The sequence below is a fragment of the Protopterus annectens genome, chromosome 9.part0 (genome assembly GCF_019279795.1).
Source record: "Protopterus annectens isolate FY-2018-M chromosome 9.part0, PAN1.0, whole genome shotgun sequence".
Classification (NCBI taxonomy): domain Eukaryota; kingdom Metazoa; phylum Chordata; order Ceratodontiformes; family Protopteridae; genus Protopterus; species Protopterus annectens.
The window spans coordinates 440,257,738-440,278,220 of record NC_056743.1 but is presented as its reverse complement, the minus strand read 5'-3'; the positions used below and the strand labels follow the sequence as shown (position 1 = coordinate 440,278,220).

Below are 20,483 nucleotides of genomic sequence, written 5' to 3'. Positions count from 1 at the left end.
GAAAGACAGAGCATCCACTTTCCAAGCTGTGTGATGAAACCCCTTTGTGCAATACTTTGGCAGCTGGTGGTTTAGTGGAGAAGCGAACAGATCTATGTCTGGAGTTCCCCATGACACTGTCAATTTCTGAAATACATGAAGATCCAGTTTCCACTGTGGGGATCCATGATTTGTCTGCTTAACACATCTGCTAAGGAGTTCTGTGCTCCTGGCAGAAACCTTGCCTGAAGAGTTAGTTGCAAGCTTAGCGCAGTCTCCCATAAAATCATTGCTTGCCTGCATAGAGGATAAGAATGTGTTCCCCCTTGCTTGTTGATGTACCACATGACAGTTGTGTTGTCTGTTAGAATCAACACCTGTCCTGGAAGAAGTAACTCCTTGAAAGCCATTAAAGCAAACTGGACTGCTAACATCTCCTTCATGTTGATATGTAGATGCTGTAGTCTGGCAGGCCACTTGTCTTGTATCCACTTTCCATTTAGATGAGCTCCCCAAGCAATGTCCGAGGCATCTGTCGTTAAAATCTGACTTGCCTCTGGCCGGGTCACAGAGAGTCCCTTGTTTAGGTGACATTCCTGAGCCCACCACAAAAATTCTTTTGAAGGCAAGGTATTATTTGAATGACAGTGTCCAAATCCTGGCAGTGCTGTGTCCATACATTTTTGAGATACCATTGTAGCTTCCTCATATGCAGTTTGGCATTGGGAAGCACCAGAATACAAGATGCCATGAACCCTAATGCTTGAAGGACTGACCTTGCAGTCAGCACGGACTGATGAGATAGTTGATGGAAGTAAAGTGAAAGACTCTTTTGTTTGTCCGGGGTTAAAAAGGCCATCTGGGCTGCTGTATTCAGTCTCACACCCAGAAAGCACATGTCTTGAGAGGGTACTAGACTGGACCTTATTTCGCTCACAGAATACCCTAGGCATCTTAGCACTGCTATAACATACCCAGATGCTGTAGAAGGTCTTCCTTTTCTTGAGCCAGGATCAGGCAGTCGTCCAAGTAAGGATAGATTTGGATTCCTTGTAGCCTGAAGTAAGCTATCACTGGAGCCAGAACCTTTGTGAATACTCTGGGCGCAGTAGATAAGCCAAAGGGCAATGCAGAGAACTGATCATGAGAATTTCCAGCTCGAAATCGCAGATACTTCCTGCAACTTATCCTTATAGGCACATGAAGGTAAGCTTCCTTGAGATCTAAAGTTACCATCCAGTGATCTTTGCCCAGCAGAGGTAAAAGTTGTTGTAACGTCAACATCTTGAACTTGGGAATGTCCAGATAAGTGTTGAGGAGAGATAAATCCAAAATTGGTCTCCACGTGTTCCCCTTCTTTGGTACTAGGAACAGGCGAGAATAAAATCCTAGGCCCCTTTCTGATACAGGGACTGGCTGAATGGCCCCCATCTGGAGTAACTGAGAAACTTGCTTGTGAGCCTCTTTTCTTTGTGGAGGAGGAACGTCTGGCATGCCTTTGAAAGGGGGCATTGTGTGGAAATAAAACCTGTAACCGTGGTGAATGATATCCAACACCCATCTGTCTTGAGTAATGAAATCCCAATTTTCTTTGAAAAGAGACAGTCTTCCTCCCAAAGGAGCTGCCAGACGAGAATCTACTGGCAGCTGAAAAGGCAGGTCATTGGGTCTGTTTACGAAAGGACTGACCCCTGCCCTCACCAGAAGTCTGAGCAGGTGAACTCCCTGATCTAGGCCTAAAAGAACCTTGAGCCCTGCCCCTACCACGTCTAGACCTACCCCTAGACTGGGAATCATAAGCAGGATATGTCCACCCCTTAGCAGGCCAATTTCTACTAAACTTCGGTGGCTGCACCTGCAAAAAATCTTTAACCGTTTGCATAGACTTAGCTTTGTCCTCCATTTTCTTTAAAACTGCTTCCACAGGCGATCCAAACAACACATCAGACTGTAAAGGAGCATCCAAAATCCTTGTCTTAACATGCTCAGCTAAATTCTGATCCTTCAACCAGGCATGCCTGCGAAGAACAGAACTAGTAGCAGCCACCCTCGAGGAGGCCTGTACAGCATCAAAACCACATTGCAAAGAATGCTTACCCACTTGTTCAGACACATGAACCAAATCCAGCAACTCTTTACACTCAATACCTTCCGCCAAAGCATCCACCTTAGATTTCAATTGTGAAAGGAGATAATTTTGATATTTTAGCATGTGAAACTGACAATTCAACGCCTCATGGCTAGAGTGGAAGAAGTATACACTTTCTTTCCCCACCTATCCAAAGCCCTTGCCTCTATCAGTGGGAACAGGATTTTTAACCACAGAAGCTTTAACACCTTTAGGCCCCTGAGAAACAGTTTCTGGGTCCGCCCTAGGACTCTTAAACAAATACTTATGAGCTTCGGGCACCCTATAATACCTATCAGGCTTAACAGGAGCAGGAGGCAAAGAGTCAGGGTTCAGGGAAGCCTCTGCAAAAACATCTTCCACCACATTCAACACAGGAGGAATAGCTAAGGGCCTATGCTGGGGTAAAAACAAGAATTCCCTAAGCCTTTTCCTGAATCAGAGTAATCCTGGCCTTCCCATTTAAAGTGCTCCCTCATGGAATGCAGAGTCTCTGAAAATGAGAAATCCTCAGGAGGAGAAGCTGTAGGAGTGGAATCATCCACATCAGAATCAGAATAAGTAGGATACTCCTGCAAGTCTTCCACAGAAGACTCTGAAGCCTCTGAACACTGTTCAAAACTATCAAAGTCCGGTTCCACCCTAGGCCTCTTATCAGGCGGGGGCATAGAACCTCTAATCATAGTAATCAAATCTTCTGCCATTTTAAGCATATGTTTCTTGGGTACAGAACCCGAAATGCTAGGAGAAACCCCCACTGAAGCTGAACTAGGCCTACCTCTCAAAGAAGTTTTGGCAACAGAAGGAGAGGCTCTAACTACCTTGGGAAGAGAGGGAAGAACAGTTACCTGAGAAGCCCCCTCAGCCTGGCCTACCTCCTGAGAAGGCACATCCTGTAACAGTAAAGTTTCTGCCTGAGACTCCATGGAGACTCCTGGCAAAACCTCTGGCTCCACTGAGCCTTCTAAAGAACCAACGTCGGGGACTGCCGGTTCATCAACCCTAGGCTTCACTGTTTTGTCCTTGCGCTTCTTGGACGAAGCGGGCGGAGCATCCGACGGCATTTTGTAATTGCAACGCTTCCCAAACACTAACCTGGCACAGTCTAACCTCCTCTTAATAGTGCGCTTGTTAAACCTAGCACAAGAGCGGCAACCAACAACGTCGTGCTCAGGCCCTAAACAAGGTATACACAAGGTATGGTAATCCCTATGAGGTATCTGTTTCCCACAAGAAATACAGTTATTCACTTTTTCTGACATCCGTAAAATACTGAGGCAAGAAAAAACCAAAATGTTCCCCAACGGGGTACTTAGCCAACTCTGTTTCGGTCTGAAACTCCGGTTTCGGAAATATTTCAGAACGCCAACCTGCAGCCGCAAAACTGCTTCTGCATCGGACCATGCGGCAAAAGACTGAGGATATGACGCCGGTCATGCGATTTAGTACCCTGACGTACTGACGTCAGTCTAATGCGCCCTGACCGACGTCAGCCTTATACTCTGGTATTCGGGCCGACTGGACGCGGACTATACCCAATAGTAAGGACTGCAGCAATGGAAAACGAAGAACATCCACATTGCAAGGTATGCTTTCCCACTTGTTCAGCTACATGCAATAAATCCTGCATTTCCTTGTTTTCAGCACATTCAGAATTTGTCAACATTTTCTGTTTTAACAGTGACATTAAGTATTGCTGGTATTTAAGCATATGAAACCGACAATTTAAAGCCCTTACAGCCAAGGTAGCAGAAGTGTAAACTTTTTTCCCCATCTGTCCAGTGCCCTAGAATCCCTATCAGAGGAGACAGAATTTTTTGCAGTGGAAGCCTTGACCCCTCTGGGACCCTGAGATATAGTTTCTGGGTCAGCAGCAGGGTTTTTATATAGAAATTTATGAGAATCTGGAACCCTGTAGTATCTGTCTGGCTTAACAGGTGCCGGGGGTAAAGAGTCAGGAGACAGGCCGGACTCTGAAAATACATCATCTACAATATCTAGAACAGGTGGAATAACAACAGGTCTGTGCTGAGGTAGTAAAAGAAAGTCTCTGAGCCTTTTCTTAGATTCTGAGTAATCTTCGCTCTCCCAGTGAAAGTGCTCCCTCGTGGTATGCAGGGTTTCCCCAAAGAATAATCCTCAGGAGGAGAGGCTGAAAGAATAGATTCTTCAGCATCAGAATCCTCATAGGGAGGAAGAGAGTATCCCTGTTCAGAAGAGGAGTCAGAAGAAATGGAAACCTGATCTTAACAGTCATTCTGTCTCTTGCCTAGGCCTCTTATCAGGAGGGGGATGGGAACCCCTGATCAAAGTAATTAGGTCTTCGGCCATTTTAAGCATATGTTTCTTAGGCATGAAAGTCTGTCCAGGAGAATGCTGTACTTGTTTCTTTGTCTTTAGAGCTGTTTTAGTCTTTGCCTTTGAAGCTGAGGTTGGCTTGACATATAACTGTGTAAGTCTGAAAACACCCTCAGAAGCCGATGCCTGCTCAGCGGCTCCAGACCCATCTGAGGGAATAGTTTCAGAGTGTCGAATACCTTGAGTATCCAGAGGCCTAGTTGGCTCCACGTGGGAGTCGGAAGCGGCTTCTGGCTCTGAGGTAGCGGGCGTCAGGGGCTGTGAAAGCGCCTCACTGAGAACCGGCGATTGGCCTAGCGGAAGCCTCGTCGTCGGTTTTGGACCTCGGATGCCTGTCCTTTTCCTTGCACTTTTTATAAACTCCAGTCGTCGGCTGTTCCGACGGCATTATATAATTAAATCTTCGGCCAAAGTAATGAAAAGCAAAATCATACAGACGCTTAATAGTGCATTTGTTAAATCTAGCACAAAAAACTGACAGCTAGAAACGTCGTGGTCAGGGCCTAGGCAAGGAATACAGTAAGAATGAAAATCCTTATGAGGTACTTGGCTTCCCACAAGAAATACAATTATTAACTTTTTCTGACATCGGTCTGGAGCAAGAAAAAAGTTTCCCCAGAGGGGTACTTAGCTTTAATGAAGACTTCGGATCTGAAATTCGATTTTGAAAATCTCAGGAGTTGGCCGACTGGCACTTGCGAACTGCTTTTGCTTCGGGCACCGTGCGGCAAAAAAGACTGAAGAAAATGGCGTCGGCTGCATCTTTTATACCCCTGGCGGACTGACATCAGGGAAGAGGCGACAGCAACCGATGCCGGACCAGGACTTTGGAACTCAAGCAGACTGCGGATAGCCTGCCATCAGGACAACCCAAGTGTAATGACTGCAACAGTGAAACACTATGAACATCTTGATTTGTCTTTTCTGGGAAAGCAAAAAGGTCTACTTCTGACACACCCCATCTAGGTATCCAGTCTAAAAAAGCATCCCCCCTTTCAACATCCACTCACTGGGCTCTTCTTTATATCGAGATTCCGTGTTGCTGGATGACAGCCTCATATCCCTTCAGTGCAAAATATTGTAAGTGGGCCATAACCCTAGTTTAAAGTACTAGCTAAGAGAATGAAACCGATGGTAAAACTGAAGGAAAAAGACCTAGGCATGTTGATCACTCCCAGGATGCAAGCAAACTGACATCAGGGTTTCTGGTAAGCGTCCAGAGAAAAAAGTCAACAGAAAGATAAGCAAAATGGATATAATCACGCACTAGAGGAAGAACTGTCACTTGACACCAGAAGAGACAATGGCCTGATAAAGGTGTACAAAAAGCACACCAGGAAGATGAGAAGGGGTCAACCTTATAAAAGGGGGAAAATGGGAGGCAAATGAGAGACTTCCAGGACTAACTACTCACCAGCTCTCAAAAGCAATTCTTCAGTTAGAATTATATACTTGTGGAATGGGCTAAGGTGGAAAAGGGTGAATCTATATTTCAAACAGCACTTGACATGGAGAAAGACATAAATGAAGCAAAAGTAGACAGTTAAATGCACCTAAAGGTTGGACTAGGTAAGTTTACTATATCCTCCTGCTATCAAGCAAATGTAACACGAGAATACTGAAGTGGAACCACCCACAGTTGCCTACATTTAATTGGGTACATTGTGTTTATACAGATTCCAGGAGCAAAGAATAGGGTTTAGGTGGTGGCTACAGTCTAGCGATGGTGTCTCACCAAGTAATAAAAGACTCCAATCCAAAACCACCTTCTAAAGACAAGACAGCAAGGGAATTTGCTAGCCTCAACATGATCAAATAAGGAGTTACAAAGGAATTTGCAATTCTTTCCCCGAACAGAATTTCCAGCGTCTGCCTTCTTCAAATGGTCACAGCTATGATGAGTGTGGCAGTCGTGCAATGCAAGATTCGGTCTGGCACACATGGAAAGAATCCTGGATGGGGTAAAAGCAAACTATTCCAAAGCCATCTTCACCAAGTCAGGCCAGATGGTTAGCACTACACAAGCAAGATCACGTGCTGTGGAATGGTTGACAACAGCCACCCTCTGCATCCACTAGAAAGAGCAAATGTTTAACGGTAATGTATTTTACATACAGCAAGGTATGGACATCAAATTCTACTTCAGGTTTACCCTTCCTGTGTACACCCTGATCTCTAAATGGCAGAAAATATACAATTGATGAAAAACCCAAATGCAGACAAGTTTTATCTGACTTTCATTTCAAGCAACATGTGACATGTATACACAACAGCATACCTGTGTTGGTGGAAGGTGGGATGTGTCACTAAGTAGCTGGTCATGAACAAAATTAACACCGCAGCTCAATGAATATGTAGGGCAGTAAGAGATACAAGAAAAGATCAGTGGGTATTGCTCTCTGCTTGGACTACACTTCATCTGTAGGTTAGTAGAAAGGGCCAGCTGGCAGCCTATTTTTAACCATGACCTAATTATAAAGAACAAGTAATGCACTCCAGAGGAAATCATTTAACATACTTGTATGAGTAAGCAAGCACAGTAACAACCACTAAATAACAGAAGTAAATTCAGTGTAGAAAAAGGCTGCAGATTTATCTTTTATGAATGAATGCTAGGTGTGTTGGAAAACACACACACACACACACACACACACACACACACACACACACACACACACACACACACACACACACACCAAAATTATCACCTTATTTCGGCTGGTCCCATTAGGGGTCACCACAGCAGATCATCTGTTTCCATTTCTTCCTGTCCTCTGCATCTTGCTCTGTCACACCAACCACCTCCATGTCCTCTCTCAACACATCCATAAACCTTATCGTAGGCCTTCCTCTTTTCCTGTTACCTTGGTAGCTTCATCCATAGCATCTTTTTCCCAATATACTCAGCATCCCTCCTCAGCACATGTCCAAACCAACATAATCTTGCCACTCTGGCTCCAAACCTTCCAACCTGGGCTGACCCTCTAATATACTTATTCCTAATCCTGTCCACCCTCGTCACACCCAGTGCAAATCTTAACATCTTTTGCCACATCCAGCTCAAACTTCTGCCTTTCTGTCAATGCCACTGTCTCCAACCCATATAACACAGCTGGCCTCACTACCCCTCTTGTAGACCTTCCTTTTCACTCTTACTGGTACTAGTCTGTCACAAATCACTCCTGACACCCTTCTCCACCCCTGCCTGTACTCTCTTCTTCACCTCTCTTCCAAACTCACCGTTACTCTGAACTACTGATCCCTAGTATTTAAACTCATCCACCTTCGCCACCTCTACTCCTATCATCCTCACCATTCCTCTATCCTCCTCATTCACACACATATATTGTCTTAGTCCTGTTGACCTTCATTCTTCCTCTCTAGAGCATATCTCCACCTCTCCAGGGTCTCTTCCACCTGTTCCCTACTCGCACTACACATCACAATGTCATCTGCAAACAGTCCACGTGGACTCCCACCTGATCTCGTCTGTCAACCTGTCCATCATCACTGCAAATAAGAAAGGGCTCAGAGCTGATCCTTGATGTAACCCCACCTCCACCTTAAATGCATCCGTCACTCCCACCACAGACCTCACCGCTGTCACACTACCCTCGTACATATCCTGTGCCACTCTTACATACTTCTCTGACACTCCCATCTTCCTCATACAATACCACAACTCCTCTCTAGTCACCCTGTCATATGCTTTCTGTAAGTCTACAAAAACACAATGCAACTCCTGACCTTCTCTATACTTCTCCATCAACACTCTCAGAGCAAACATCGCATCTGTAGTGCTCTTTCCCGGCATGAAACCATACTGCTGATCACTAATCATCACGTCCCTTCTTAACCTAGCTTCCACTACTCTTTCCCAATAACTTCATGCTGTGACTGATCAGTTTAATCCCACTGTAGTTACTACAGCTCTGCACATCACCCTTATTCTTAAAAATCGGTACCAAAACACTTTCTCCATTCCTCAGGCATCTTCTCACTTTCCAAGATTTCATTAAACAACCTGGTTAAAAACTCCACTGCCATTTCAGCCAAACACCTCCATGCTTCCACAGGTATGTCACCTGGACCAACAGCCTTTCCATTCTTCAGCCTCTTCATAGCTATCCTTACTTCCTCCTTGCTAATCCATTGCACTTCATGATTCACTATCCCCACATCATCCAACCTTCTCCTCCCCCATTCTCTTCATTCATCAACCCCTCAAAGTAATCTTTCCATCTACTCAACACACTCTCCTCACTTGTGAGTATGTTTCCCTCATTATCCTTTATCACCCTTACCTGCTGCACATCTTTCCTAGCTCGGTCCCTCTGTCTAGCCAATCGGTACAGGTCCTTTTCTCACTCCAGTGTCCAACCTTTCACACAACTCTTCATATGCCTTATCCCTTGCCATCTCTCTCTTTGCCATGCACCTCATAGTACAGTTTTGTACCTACCATAAATGTAGATGTCCGATAGGTATGCATCTGCAGTCATAACATATGGGTTGTCCTGCCTCAGGCAGCCCTTCGGTCGGCCGGATTCCAAAGTCTTGGTCTGGCCTCGGCTGATGTCGCACTTTCCCCGACGTCACAGCTCCTGGGGTACAAAGGCATCAGCCGACGCCATTTTCCTCAGTGTTTCTTGCCCCAGATGCCAGGTGCCCTCTAGGAAGGCTAAATTTGGATAAATGTTGAATGTTCGAAACAGTAGCAAAAAAAAAAAAAAAATATATATATATATATATATATATATATATATATATATATACACACACATATATACAAACAAACAAATACACCACAACATATCCCCCCAGCTAGCTGAAAGAGGTGTAAGCACCCTAGGAATACCACAGAGGGGAAGGAGGGTGGGTAATCCTGACTGCAGATGCATACCTATCAGATATCTACATTTATGGTAGGTACAAAACTGTACTATGTCCTTCAAGGATGCATCTGCAGTCATAACATATGGGTAGAATACCATAGCCAAACTGGGGGAGGAGGTACTAAGATAAGGATGGTGTAGTTAAGATCCCCTGTAAAACTGCAGTTGCAAAGCCTGCTCGGGATCTGGAGTATAAAGGTAGATTATAATGCTTGGCAAATGTATGCAAGGAGCTCCAAGTAGCAGCTTCTAAAATGTCCTTGGTAGCCACCCCTCGAAGGAAAGCTGTAGTGGTGGCTGTGGCCCTTGTGGAATGAGGCCTGATATGTTCAGGAGCTGTCTTTCCATGAAAAGAGTAGCAAAGCGAATGCAATTTCCTATCCATTTTGAAATTGTCTGCTTGAAATTGCTTTTCCTTGCACCAGTTGCATAGGCTACAAAAAGTTGGTCAGTTTTTCTGCTAGTTTTAGTTCTGTCCAGATAGTAGCGTAGCTGTCTGTGTATATCCAAGGTGTGCAAGAGTTTCTCTCCTTTGTTCTGCGGGTTAGGGAAGAACGTAGGCAAATGAATGGCTTGGTTCAAGGATACCCTGGATACCACCTTAGGCATGAAAGTTGGACTGGTTCTCAGAGACACTCTATCCTGGTGAAAAATAATGAAAGGCTGCACTGCCATTAATGCCTGTAGCTCGGATACTCTTCTTGCTGAAGTGATTGCCAGAAGGAAAGCAGTTTTCCAAGATAAAAACTGTAAATCTGCTGATGCTGCTGGTTCAAAATGGGGTAGTGTCAATTTTTCCAGCACAAAATTGAGATCCCATGCAGGTAGAGGGGGTCTCCTTGGAGGTTTAACATTTTTGATTCCTCTCAGAAATTGTCTGAGTAGAGGGTGAGAGAAGAGAGGAGGATCCATATTGTATTCTGCTGAAATTGCTGAAGCATGAATCTTAATGGAAGAGTAAGACAGGCCATTGTGGAACAATTCTGCTAAGTATACTAGGATGTGTGCTAGGTTTGCCACTGTAACATCTGTGCCCTTTGATGTGCTCCAAATGAGGAATCTCTTCCATTTAGCTGAGTATGCTTTCCTTGTGGAGGGTCTGTGAGACTCCAGGATAATGTCCTTGACCCTCTGAGATAAGACAGCTTGGTTTGGTTTCAAGCAATTTTCCAGGCAGTTAGTTGCAGAGTTTTCAGGCTTGGATGCATGGTCTTGAAATTGTTCTGCATTAGAAGAAGAGGCCATAGGGGTAGAGGCCATGAGTTCTCCTGAGACATGTTTTTCAGTAGCGGATACCAGTGTTGTCTTGGCCAGTCCGGAGCTATTAGTATCACCTTTGGCTGTTCTTCCCTGATCTTCAGAAGAACCTTGCACATCAATGGGAGAGGTGGGAATGCATACACTATTAGGGCATTCCAGCTGAAAGAGAGAGTCCACCCTCCAGGCTTGCGGGTGGTATGTCCTTGAGCAGAATTTCTTCAGTTGGTGGTTGAGAGGGGAGGCGAACAGGTCTATGTCTGGCAATCCCCATTCCTTTATGAGTTTGAAAATGTCTGGATGCAGCATCCATTCATGAGCATCCGTGGTAGTCCTGCTTAAACTGTCTGCTAGTGAATTCTCTTTTCCTGGTACAAATATGGCCTGCAGCTGGATATTGAGGTTCAGGCCTAGGTTCCACAGATCTATTGCCATCCAGCATAGAGGGTAGGAATGCGTGCCTCCCTGTTTGTTTATGTACCACATGACTGTGGTGTTGTCCGTCCTTAGCAGATGTCCTTGCTGGAGGAATGGTTTGAATGCCTCGATTGCATGCTTCACTGCCAGCATCTCCTTTTTGTTTATGTGCAAGTTTAACTGTCCTTGAGACCACAGGCCTTGGATACATTTGTCCTCTATGTGTGCTCCCCATCCTAGGTCTGAGGCGTCCGTGGTGATGGTCTGCCTTGGTTTTGGTTTTGTGAAAGGCAACCCTCTGTTGGACTGGCAGGCCTGAGCCCACCACAGGAATTCCTTTTGAAGGCAAGGAATGATTGGTATCATGGTTTCTAGACTGTGACTGTGCTGAGACCATACATTCCTTAGGTACCATTGTAATTTTCTCATATGCAGCCTGGCATGTGGGATCAAGATTATGCAGGATGCCATGAAACCCAGGGCCTGCAGGACTTTCCTTGCAGTAAGCTGAGTTTGTCTTGTCAAAGTCATGAAATAATCTGGAAGTTGTTTTTGTTTTTCTTCTGTGAGAAAAGCCATCTGAGTTATTGTGTCCAGATCTGCACCCAAAAAGGTTATCCTTTGGGATGGCACTAGTCTTGACTTTTGGATGTTGACTGTGTATCCCAAGGCCTGTAGCAGGTGTATGACATAGGCCAAATCTTTTATCAATTTTGTCTTGTTATCCGCTTGTATTAGGCAGTCGTCCAGGTATGGGTAGATTTGAATTCCCTGAAGTCTGCAGTGTGCAATTACTGATGCCAGGCGTTTCGTGAATACTCTGGGCGCAGTAGATAAGCCAAAGGGCAATGCTGAGAATTGATAATGCTCTGATCCTGCAAGAAATCTGAGGTATCTTCTGCAATCTGGTCGGATAGGGACGTGCAGGTATGCCTCCTTGAGATCTAGGAGTCACCAGCCAAGACTCCTTGCCCAACATGGGAAGAAATTGCTGTAGGGTCAGCATTTTGAATTTTGGTACAATGTGATATGTGTTCAGTGCGGACAAGTCGAGAATAGGCCTCCATTGGTTTTCTTTTCTTGGTACAAGGAATAGTCTGGAGTAAAATCCTTGGCCCGGAGCATCTAGGAGCTTAGCCTTGACATGGTCTGGCAGGGATTGTTCTTTCAGCCAGGCATGCCTACGAATTACTGCCCCAGTCATAGCTGATCTAAATGAAGCCTCCAGTGCATCATAGCCACATTTTAAGAAATGATTACTGACCTGCTGAGAGTTGTGTACCAAATCCTGAAGGGATTTACGGTCTAAAAGGTTCAGGAGAAGAAATCTTCTTATTCAGCTGCTCTAACAAATATTCCTGGTACTGTATCATATGGAATTGACAGTTTAAAGCCCTGGCATAAAGAGTAGCAGATGTATAAACCTTTTTACCCCATCTCTAATGCTCTAGACTCTCTGTCAGAGGGTAGGGGATTTTAGCAGTGGTAGCTGCAACACCTTTGGGCCCTGTGAGATAGTTTCTGGATCTGCAGCATGGGCTTTATACAGGTGGAAGTGAGAACTGGGACCCTGTAATATCTGTCAGGTTTGGCAGGGGCCGGAGGAAGAGAATCAGGTGCAGAACTAACCTCATTATACACATCATCAATTACAGTTAGCACTGGTGGTATGGCTAAGGGCCTATGCTGTGGTAAATGTAAAAAAGTCCTTAGCCTTTTTCTAGAATCAGAAAAATCCTGACCCTGCCATTGAAAGTGTTCCCTCAGAGTGCAAGGTTTCCCCAAAGGAAAATTCTTCAGGAGGGGAGGCAGAAGGGATAGAATCTTCAGCATCTGAATCCTCGTAAGGAGAATAGGCCCCTTCTTGATGGTCTGACAAATCAGATCCATCTGTGGAGTAGTCAGAGGAGACAGGTTCAGAGGGTTCAGTCCTAGGCCTTTTGTCTGGTGGTGGTTGGGAGGCCCTGTCTGGGTGAGGTTGGGAACCCCTAATCAAGGATATCAGGTCCTCAGCAAGACTGAGAATCTGAGAACTTGAGGAAGGCCTCTGAGAAGTAGATTTGGCAGGTAAAGCTTTTGAAAGTTTGGCAGCTTTAGCCCTGGAGAAGGCCTTAATAGACATAGAAGCTGGGGGCCTAGCTGCCCCACGTGCAGGTGTAGATATGTCCAAAGGAATGGTGTCGGATAAATCTTGAGCGCTAGCTTCGGTAGGGTTTTCTGAAGCCGACTCAGCCGGGGCCTCTCTGGCCTCGGTTGTCGGAGGTAAGGTTTCTGTCGTAGGAAGAACCGAGGGCTCGGTTTCAGCCGAAACCGCGGGCCGCGAGTGTCGGTCCTTTTCCCTGCGTTTTTTGGCCAAATGCGTAGTCGGAGTCTCCGACGGCATTTTATATGCAAAAGTGGATCCAAAAAATTCTTCTGCAAACTCCGACCGACGTCTAAGAGTCCGTCGGTTGAAGGAGGCACAGGCTAAACAAGCTGATACGTCGTGGTCTGGGCCTAAGCAGGGAAGGCAGTAAGAATGGAAATCCTTATGAGGTATTTGTTTCCCACAAGTTAAACAATTATTTACTTTGTCTGACATCGGCTGAGGCAAGAAAGAGTCCCCAACGGGGTACTTAGCTTTTTCGAAGTATTCGGTAGCTGAAATCTCTGGATCTGACCGACCGGCACTTGCGAACAGCTTCTGCTTCGGGCACCGCGCGGGAAGAAAGACTGAGGAAAATGGCGTCGGCTGATGCCTTTATACCCCAGGAGCTGTGAGGTCGGGGAAAGTGCGACATCAGCCGAGGCCAGACCCAGACTTTGGAATCCGGCCGACCGAAGGGCTGCCTGAGGCAGGACAACCCATATGTTATGACTGCAGATGCATCCTTGAAGGACATCTCCTTATACTCCTGCCTACTTTCATCATCTCTCTGACAATCCAACTTCTTTGCCAACCTCTTTCTCTGTATACTCTCCTGTACTTCCTCATTCCACCACGTTTCCTTGCCGTCCTTCCTTTGTCCAGATGTCATACCAAGCATCTTTCTAGCAGTCGCCCTTACTAGCTCTGCTGTAGTTACCCAGCTATTTGGTAATTCTTCACTGCCACCCAATGCCTGTCTTAACTCATCCCTGAACTCCACCTCACAATTACCATTTTTCAATTTCCACCATTTGATCCTTGGTGCTGCCCTCACACTCCTCCTCCTCTTCTTCTTGATCATAGTCATGCTACAAACTACCATCCTATGCTGCCTAACTACACTTTCCCCAGTCACCACTTTACGGTCTCCAATCGCCTTCAAACTGGCCCTCCTACATAAGATATAATCCACCTGTGTGCATCTTCCTCCACTCTTGTATGTCACCCTATGCTCCTCCCTCTTGTTAAAATACATATTCACCACAGCCATGTACATCCTTTTCGCAAAATCCATTACTATCTGACCCTCTGCATTCCTTTAACACCGTATCTACCCATCACTTCCTCATCCTCTCTATTCCCTTCACCAACATGCCCATTGAAATCTGCTCCAATCACCACTCTCTCACCCTTGGGTAAAGTCATCACCACTTCAAACTCACTCCAAAATTTTTCTTTCTCATCCATCGCACACCCAACTTGTGGAGCATATGCACTAACAACATTCATCATTACCCCATCAATTTCCAGCTTTATAAACATCACTCTATCCAACACGCTTTTCACCTCCAAAACACTCTTAGCATACTGTTCCTTCAGGATAAATCCTACGCCAAAATGATGACAGTTACATATTCTTTCAAGGAAAAAAAATGAGTAGGGAGGCAGAGGCAAGAATGGCAAAGTTCACAAACATGAGTGAAACTCCTTTTCCCGGCTCTTTTCTCAAACACTATTAAGCAACATACTCTTAATGCACAGAAATCAAATAAAAAACGTTACTTACCATAATGTTAAACTTCCAAAACAAAACAAAAAAGTGCTATAACAGTGAGTGGGATAAAATCACTCCAATTTTTTTTTCAGAAGTAACACCAGACTGATCTGAAACCAGATACGGTAACAGAATATGGTCTTTAATAATGTAATCAGAAAGTATAGTTGTGTACACTTACCATAAATGTAGATGTCGGAGTGTATTCACTGTTGCAGTCATCACATTTGGGTTATCCCTGCCAGGGTAGCCCTCAGCCGGCCTGAATACCAGAGACTTAATATTTCTGCATTGGTTGCTGTAGCTTGAGGACTGACGTCAGTGGTATAAAGGAAGGCATCCAATGCCATTACATCAGTTTTTCTTGCCTTAACCTGTCAGGAGCCCCCAAGGTAGGAGGCCAGGTGCTAGTGGAAGAACCCCACCAGTGGAAAATAAATACCACTATGTCCTTTGTAAGGAAAGGAGAACAAGCAAGAATGGTAATAAAAGGAGAAAGAGAATAAAGGGGGAAGGAGGGAGGGAAACGAGGACTGCAACAGTGAGCACACTTGAACATCTACATTTATGGTAAGTGTACACAACTGTACTATGTCCTTCGTGTTTCACTGTTGCAGTTTTCAGACTTGGGTAGATTCCCAAAGCTGAGGAAATGGGTGGAGGCAGTCAAGGAAACCAGGGGCTGGCTAGAATGCCCGGCAAGACTGCAGAGGAAAACCCTGCCCTGGAATTGGAGAAGAGAGGCAGGTGGTAATGTTTTGTAAAAGTGTGAACAGATTGTCCAAGTAGCACCTCCAGGAAGTCCCTGGTGGGGACTCCTCTAAGGAAAGCTGCAGAGGTGGAGGTTGCTCTGCTGGAGTGTGTCCTGACCCCTTGGGGGAGGCTTCCATGCTGTTTGTAGCAGAAATGGATGCAGTGTGCTCTCTATTTGGAAAAGATTTGCTTGGAGATGGCTTTTGCCTATTGCCCCTGTACCAAAGCTAACCAGCAATCGATCAGACTTTCCAAAGGATTTAGTCCTGTCCAGATAGAATCTGAGCTGTCTGTGCACATCTAGAGAGTGAATAAACCTTTGCCTCTTGTTCTGGGGATTAGTAAAGAAGGTGGGAAAATGAATGGATTAGTTGAGAGCCACATTGGACACCACCTTGGGCATGAAGGATGGGCTAGTTCTGAAGGATAACCTGCTGCATGGAAAATGATGAAGGGTTCCACAGCCATGAGTGCTTGCAGCTCAGAGACTCTTCTGGCTGAAGTGATGGCCAGAAGGAATGCTGTCTTCCAGGAGAGAAATTTTAGCTCTGCAGAAAAAGCTAGTTAGAAAGGGAGCAGGGTGAGCTTTTCCAAGACAAAATTAAGGTAGAAGCTGGTGTTGGTGCCCTTCTGGGGGGGCCTCAAGTTGCTAGCCCCCCTGAGGAACTGTTTAATCAAAGGGTGTGAGAAAAGGGGCTGCTCAGTGGGAAAATGAGCAGAAACAGCAGAGGCATGAATTTTTATATTGGGGAAAGAGAGACCACTGTCTGTTTGGTCAGCTAAGTAATCCAGGATGAGAGGGATGAAGGGCTGTGCCGTATTGGCTCCCTTAGCCTGAATCCAGGTGTAGAACCTTTTCCATTTATCTGCATAAGACTTTCTGCTGCTAGGACGTCTGGCCTCACAGATAACATCCAGAACCTGTTTACTGAGGATAGCAGACTGGTTCGGGGTTGGGGAATAAGCTAAGCTGCCCAATTGAGTGTCTGCAAATGGGGATGCATGAATTCCCCTTCCCATTGGGTCAGGAAGTTTGGAATCTGAGGAGGATGCCAGGGAGGCAGCCGGGACAGGCTGCGCAGCAAGGGGTACCAGTGTTGTCAAGGCCAGTCTGGAGCTATAAGAATGGTCCTTGGTTTTTCCTCCCTTATTTTGAACAGTACCCTGGGGATGAGAGGTAGAGGAGGAAAGGCACAGACCGACAGAGTGGCCTAGGGGAAGGAGAGGGCATCCACTTTCCAAGCCATGCAGTGATGTTCCCTGATGCAGAATTTGCTGAGCTGACGGTTGGTGTGGGAGGCAGAGGGGTCGAATTTCGGGGTTCCCCATTTCTGAGTTATTAGGGTGAAGGTACTTCTGTTGAGTTGCCACTTGTGTGGGTCCAGAAGGTTTCTGCTTAATTGGTCTGCCAGAGAGTTGGGAGAGCATGATAGGGATTGAGGGTAGGAGTGAGTCCTTCCCTGCTTGTTGATGTACCACATCACAGTGGCATTGTCTGTTTTGATCAGGAGAACCCCTGGAGAGAGATAAGGTATTTGAAAGCTATATAGGTGTGCTGCACAGCCATCATCTCTTTTTTTGAGATATGTGCAGAGGGATTTGCTGTGGGCTCAATTGGCCCAGTATGCACCTGCCATCCAGGGGTGCACCCCAAGCGTAATCTGATGCATCTGTGGTGAGGGTCTGGGCAGGGAGGGGTGGGGAGAAGGGCAGTCCCTTGTTGTGGGAGCATGCTGTTGTCCACCAAAGAAATTCCTTTCTGAGGCAAGAGATTATAGGTGTAAGATTTTCCAGGTCTTGAGAGTGTTGACACCAAAGGCTCTTTGGATACCACTGAAGTTCCCGCATATGCAGTCTGGCACATGGAATGAGTAGTATGCAAGATGCCAAGAACCCCAGGGCTTGTGGGATCTTCCTTGCAGATAGCTGGGCCTGGTGGCTAGCTGAAAGTGGTAGGCTGTCAGGAAAGGGTCTGGGCAGGGGGTGGGGAGAAGGGTAGTCCCTTGTTGTGGGAGCATGCTGTTGCCCACCAAAGAAATTCCTTTCTGAGGCAAGAGATTATAGGTGTAAGATTTTCCAGGTCTTGAGAGTGTTGACATCAAAGGCTCTTTGGATACCATTGAAGTTCCCGCATATGCAGTCTGGCACATAGAATGAGTAGTATGCAAGATGCCAAGAACCCCAGGGCTTGCAGGATCTTCCTTGCAGATAGCTGGGCCTGGTGGCTAGCTGAAAGTGGTAGGCTGTCAGGAAAGGGTCTGGGCAGGGGGGGGTGGGGAGAAGGGCAGTCCCTTGTTGTGGGAGCATGCTGTTGCCCACCAAAGAAATTCCTTTCTGAGGCAAGAGATTATAGGTGTAAGATTTTCCAGGTCTTGAGAGTGTTGACACCAAAGGCTCTTTGGATACCACTGAAGTTCCCGCATATGCAGTCTGGCACATGGAATGAGTAGTATGCAAGATGCCAAGAACCCCAGGGCTTGCGGGATCTTCCTTGCAGATAGCTGGGCCTGGTGGCTAGCTGAAAGTGGTAGGCTGTCAAGAAAATTTGTTTCTTTGCTGTAAGGGTTTCCATCTGGGATGCTGTGTCCAGACTTGCTCCCAGGAAGATTATCCTTTGGGTGGGCACATGTTTGGATTTCTTTTCGTTGACTGTGTACCCTAGGGAGATTAGTAGGGTCTTTACCAAGGCCAGGTGCTTGAGCAGCTTTTCCTGGCCATCTGCCTGAATAAGGCAGTTGTCCAAGTATGGGTAAATTTGAATATTTGTTTGTCTACAAAAGGCAATGGTCGGAGCCAGACATTTTGTGAAAACTATGGAAGCAGTAGATAAGCCAAAGGGAAGTGCAGAGAACTGAAAGTGTTGAGATCCTGCCCTGAAGCGGAGATATTTCCTGCATGATTCCCTGATAGGAATGTGGAGGTAGGCCTCTTTTAGATCTACTGTGGCTAGCCAAGTGTCCTTTGAGAGCATGAGTAGCAGCTGCTGGAGGGTGAGCATTTTGCATTTTGGGATCAACAGGAAGGTGTTTAGAATGGATAGATAGAGGATGGGGTGCCAGGTGCCCTCTTTTCTGGGCACCAGAAAAAATCTGGAGTAAAAGCCTTGGCCGATTTGTTCTGCAGGAATGTGCTCTATTGCCCTCAGAGCAGGGAAAGGATTTGCTTTTGAGCCTCTGCCCACTGGTTTGGTGGTAGATCTGGGAACCCTTTTGAGGGTGGAAGGGTGTGGAAGAAAAATCTGTATCCCTGAGACACAATCTTCAGAAACCATTGATCCTTGGTAATGGTGGGCCAGGTGCTTGAGTGAAAGGAGAGTTTTCCTCCTAGGGTAAGTGAAAGTGAGTAGAGGGGGGTAGAGGTGGTCAGTCATTGTGAGTTCTCACTATAAGGGGGTGCCTTATAACTCCCTGGTTTTGAAATGGAGGTAATCCACTGCTTAGACCTGTGCATTCCCTGGGGCTGCTGTCTGGGGGGGGGGGGTCTGTTTCCATGGGGCCCAGGCTGGGCCGGTTTACTGGGAGCAGGAACGGACCAGTGCTTGGAGGGACAATGCCTGCTGAACCTAGGGGGGGCTGGACCTGTAAGAAATCCTTAACCGTTTGCATAAATTTTGCTTTTTCTTCCCTCTAAGACCTCTTCTGCCTTAGTGCCAAATAAGTTATCTTTATGCAAGGGGGCATCCAACAATTAAGATATGATGTGGTCTGGCAGGGGTTGTTCCTTAAGCCATGCATGTCTTCTAATGACAGATCCAGTGACTGCTGTCCTGCAAGAAGCTTCTAGGGCATCAAAACCACAGTGCAAAGTGTGTTTAGTTACTTGACTTGCAGAATGCATTAAGTCTTATAAATCTTTAATCAAAAAAATGTCTTTCCTGCTTGGGCAGAATCTAAAGTTCCAAGGTATGTTGCTGAAATTTCAGCACATGGAACTGACAATTTAGTGATCTGATAGCAAGAGTAGCTGAGGTGTATACTTTTTTACTCCGTATGTCCAATGCTCAAGAATCCCCATCTGAGGGGGTGGGATTCTTAGCAGAGGTTGCTTTAATCCCTTTTGGCACTTGATAAATGACCTCAGGGTCAGCTGTTGGATTTTTAAAAAAGATATTTGTATGAGTCAGGGACTCTATAGTACCGAAGCCATATTGGAATTTGAGGACCGTAAAAGAAAAAAATCTGGCTAAAGTAAGGCCCGATGAGGGATAGTTCTGGTGTTGAACAAAGCACAGAAGCGACAATGGGGGATGACGTGGTCTGGGCCTAAACAAGTGATGCAGTATGAGTGGAAGTCTCAGTGTGGTATTTGCTTTCCACAGGCAAGACAATTAACTTTTTCTAACATCGGTTAGTGCAAGAAAAAAGTATCTCCAATGGGGTACTTAGCTTTAGAAGACTTCAAATTCAGAGACGAAAGTCAGGTAGCGGCCGACCGGCACTAGCGCAAACTGCTTCTGCTTCAGGCTCCACAGCAAGAAAGACTGATGTAATGGCGTTGGATGCCTAACTTTATACCACTGATTAACTGACATCAGTCCTCAAGCGTCAGCAACCGACGCAGAAATATTAAGTCTCTGGTATTCAGGCCGGCCGAGGGCTACCCTGGCAGGGATAACCCAAATGTGATGACTGCAACAGTGAAACATGAAAAACATCTAAAAAGATTTAAATTTGAAATTTAAACCCTGCACCCAGCAAGCCAATGTTACAATGTACTTGACCTTTACAGAGCCTCAAACCCCCCCCCCTCAAAAAAAATGTCATACTTAAATCAACTCTTCTCAGTCTGAAGCAG

The 20,483-nt window shown here is 45.9% G+C and overlaps 1 protein-coding gene across 3 annotated transcripts in view; it reads right to left on the bottom strand.

Moving 5' to 3' along the window:
* VDAC3 (voltage dependent anion channel 3) overlaps positions 1-20,483 on the bottom strand; it is a 1,015,607-nt gene that overhangs the window by 363,795 nt on the left and 631,329 nt on the right. The window lies entirely within an intron of this gene.